Source organism: Ipomoea triloba, chromosome 13 (assembly GCF_003576645.1).
Source record: "Ipomoea triloba cultivar NCNSP0323 chromosome 13, ASM357664v1".
Taxonomy (NCBI): Eukaryota; Viridiplantae; Streptophyta; class Magnoliopsida; order Solanales; family Convolvulaceae; genus Ipomoea; species Ipomoea triloba.
The window spans coordinates 16,024,017-16,028,030 of NC_044928.1; the positions used below are offsets into that span (position 1 = coordinate 16,024,017).

The 4,014-nt window shown below is 45.5% G+C and overlaps 1 non-coding gene across 1 annotated transcript; it reads left to right on the forward strand.

Annotated features, from left to right (window-relative positions):
• Positions 1–828: 828 nt before the first annotated feature.
• On the forward strand, positions 829–900 carry TRNAG-GCC. The gene has a single exon. It is a non-coding gene; the product is annotated as a tRNA-Gly (tRNA).
• The last annotated feature ends 3,114 nt before the right edge of the window (positions 901–4,014 follow it).

Below are 4,014 nucleotides of genomic sequence, written 5' to 3' on the forward strand. Positions count from 1 at the left end.
CTTCTATCTGGCCTCTGTACCAGTAGTAGAGTGGCTTGCTACTTTCAATCAGAAAGGGAAGATTGAGCAAGGCAAAGGAGAAAGAAGTTGTCCCCTCTTCTCTGGTAACCCGCCTAGCATATGTAGAAAAGAGGGAGCGGAGAAGGAAGAACAACCGTTTGACTTTGGCACATGAGGTGGCGGGTTTGGCTAGGTAACATAATGGAAATGTATCGGACTGCAAATCCTGGAATGACGGTTCGACCCCGTCCTTGGCCTCGAGGAGTGGTGAGCAGCACGGAACTTTAATCAATCAAATGGCTTTGACTTAGAACAAACCCAACAAGCAACGGTAAAGGGCTTCGCCTCCAACAAGCAACAGCTAATTGAGACTCTTAAATCTATTCTTTCCTAAGCTTGTTCGCGCAGGAGTTTTCTTGCTGCCCCAGTAAGAAGTTCGTGAGGTGCCGCTGCAGCTTGGATTATCGTAGAATAAAGAGGAGCCGTCTTAGGAAATGACTTAACTTAAAAGACAGATGCCGCCGCTGCGAGGGAGCAACTTGTCTGGTCTTGCGGTGCACTCCTTCCCGTTACGAGAATGAAATGACGCCCCAGCTTGACTCGAGACCAAGACTCCTTACAACTCGCACCAATAGCGGCACTGAGCGGCCGGAGATTGATTGAAAAGGCAGGCCCAGCCGCCCCTCTCCCCCCCTAACCGCCTATCTACTCGTGTTCGTAGCTCGATCGGAGGTCAAGACTGTGGTCCGGCGGAAAAACAGAAGTCGTCCGTATCAAGTGATACGTGAATTGCTCAGTAGTGCTTCGCTGCTTGATGTTGCCCCGCTGGCGGAAATAGCTTAATGGTAGAGCATAGCCTTGCCAAGGCTGAGGTTGAGGGTTCAAGTCCCTCCTTCCGCTCCTGGCTTCGTCGTTTAGTGGTTGAGCTGACCAAGCAAGTCATTTGTTTTTCTTTCTTGTGTTTTCAGTTGCTGTCGAGGGGGGCTGTCAAGTCTCTTGCTTCTTTCGTAGCTAATGTTCCCCGGCCGTCTAGCATGCCATTCCTTCTCTCATTCTAAGCAGTCGAAGTGGTATCAGTCTTCCTCCCATTCTTCGAAGTGAGGTGCAATATCCTATTCTATTATTCTGTCTTCGGTCCGTCAGTCAGCAACACCAAGGCAAGATCGATTCAAGTACAAGCCGAAGCCCAATTGCAGCTACGCCTTTTCAGAAAGCCCTTACTCCAAGAAATTCAATAGGCAGCTCTTCCTCCAACGGATTCAACGGCATCGGAGTCGTTGGCAGCAACAAGAGCTAAGACCGCATTGGCTTGGCTTCCATGTCCTTCTTTTTCTTCCTTGTTCGCAGCTACCTATGAGTGAACGGTCGATTCAACTATAGTTCTGGCATCCTTAACATCGCATATTCACGAGCAAAGAGTTTTATTTTCTTTATGCCCATATCTCGGTTTTCAGTAACTGATGTCAGTGTATGGATGGAGGAAGAAGGGTATTCCAGATTTTAGAGAAATTTACTAGTTCTTGTCTTCGCGCTACAGAAGCTCAGGCATTCTTTCTTAGAACAGAAGGTCAAACTCATGACGAAGTCTGAAACCCTACTTCTTTGTTGACTACAGAAGCAGTGCTTGGAAGTCAGGCTCGAGGGATACTCATCTTCGGATAATTCAATATCCAATCTATGAACCACAGAGCGCTAAACAGACAAGCACTCCCTCATCTAATGTCTTAGTTGCCTAGTAGAGTCAGGAACTCGGAGCCTATCACAGAAGAGCTCCCCGGGGTCCTCTCAAGCGCCAAGGGCTCGATACCCTATATGTGCTTACCGAAGGAGATGAGCTTGATTCTCATACAAACGTGCAAACAATCAAGAAGAAAGAAGAACATAAACAGAAGAACATCATCAGACTAATAAAGGCGCAGCAGAGTACTCTCTTTGATGGTCTCGCTTCTTCATATCCTCTTTCCATAGAAAGTCTCATCCATAGGAAAGCATGCATTTCAAAGAAAATAGAAAAAAAAGAACTTCTTATTAAGAAAGAAAGAAGAAGACGATTATAACTAGGTTCCCGTATAGATCCGCCTTGCTTCAAAATAAAGAGTCAAAAACTATTATCATAAATAAAGAATAGATTTTTCGAAAAAAAGAAGATTGCTTCGACTTCAAACATGACATTACATGTCATGCTTAACACAGAAGAATCCAATGTGAGAAAAAGTTAACGAAGGACCAAGGAGGATTCATGAGCAGAAGGAGGAGGAGTAGGAGCGTAAGCCACTCGACAGGAGAGGAGCGAAGACAGACAGAATCGAAGCGAAAAAATTAGTTCATGCCACGACGATCTATATGGAGGGGAAGTTTTGTTGATGCATTCCTCTTGAGAATGAAAAAGAAGAGAGATCCTCTTTTGAACAGGAAAATTTGGTCACGTAGATCTTCTATTTCGCCGGAATTCGTTGATTGCTCCGTACGAATTTACAATGGAAAAACTCCTGTTCATTGTAAGATTACTGAGGGAAAGGTTGGTCATAAATTTGGAGAGTTTTCTTTTACACGAAAACGAAGACCTTCGAGAACAAATATTGGACGGGGAAGAAAAGGGGGGAAAGAGTGAAGGCAGATATGGCACATATGGCACTAAAAGTAAATAGGATTCCGTGGGTCCTTTTTGGGTTTGTTCTTCTTTTATTTTTCTACCTTTTATTTTGTTTTCTGGGGTTGGATTTGAATTTCTTTTTTGAAAGAGTTCAATCCATGCTTGTCAGAAAATCTCTCCTCTACCTCCTTAGGCAGCTTGGATGGGGCGGTCTTTTTTTACCAACCTTTTGGTATATCTTTGCCCCGGAGAACATGATGGCTCCAGCTGGAGGGGAGGGGGGAGGCAGTTCTGGCGACAACCAAGGATGGACATCTTTACTGGGAGGCAGTTCTGGCGACAACCAAGGAAGGACATCTGTACCGGGAAGCAGTTCTGGCGACAGTTCTGAAGCAAGTGTCAATCAGCCACATCCTGTCCCTTCGAATCCTAGCCCCTCTGTTCCCCCGGCACAAGATACCCATGTAGGGAATCCGCCGGCCCCGTTAATCCCATTCCTTCAAGAAGAGGGGGAGAGGGGAGATCTTCTGAGACGCCTTCATAGGCTAGTTTCCAATCAACTAAAACATTATTGTGAGCGCGATCTCCCAGCCTGGAGGCACTCCCCTGATAACGCCTTTTTTCTTGAAGTGGGGGCGTTAATTCTCAAAAATGATCTAGAAGTGGAAACCGAAGAGATCCCCTACATTCGAGAGTTGATCACACGCTTAGAAAGAGAGCCAAGCCTAATGAGGGAGATATATTCGCCATATAAGATGAAGCGATATTGGTAAATATACCTCGAAGGCGGAAGCTCCACGTTGGCTTTGAAGCAGCTGCATGGTACTGGCATTTTGTAGACGGGGTTCGGTTATTCCCATTTGTCTCTATCTATTGGTGGGGAGGTTGCCTTCGACTCTCTTTGCCTAATCTGGAACCTTTTCTAAAAGGTTCTAAAAGGGTAGTACTCTTGGAAAGATAGAAGATCACCGCGTGAACATAACATTACATTAAGTTACGAATGTAACTCCCGAGGGATCGACCACTATTATAAATAGAGTAAGGCGGAGAACTGTTGTTCATTGGAGCGCCGGAGTGCGGAGGTTGTTCCCATCATTGAAGTCAGGGTGTGGGACTGAGCCTTCCGAATGAGAAATAAAAAAGTGCTTAGTTTCGTTGGAAAAACCAACGCAAATATCATACATATTTACTTTCTCTCGCCCTACTTCTAAAGATAGATAGAAAAGGTTGGAGAGAATTGTTGAAAGTCATTCTCTCCTTTCTAAAGCTGCGCAAGGCGGCCCCCCCAGAACAAAGCCCCACCCCCCTTTAATGAAAGACCCTCGCCTCGCTTCCTATTCATTTGTGGGTCTGGACCCGAGCTTAGGAATTAATTGAATGGAAATTGAGGTCTCTGTCCGCTTTCCAGATTTTTTTTCCTC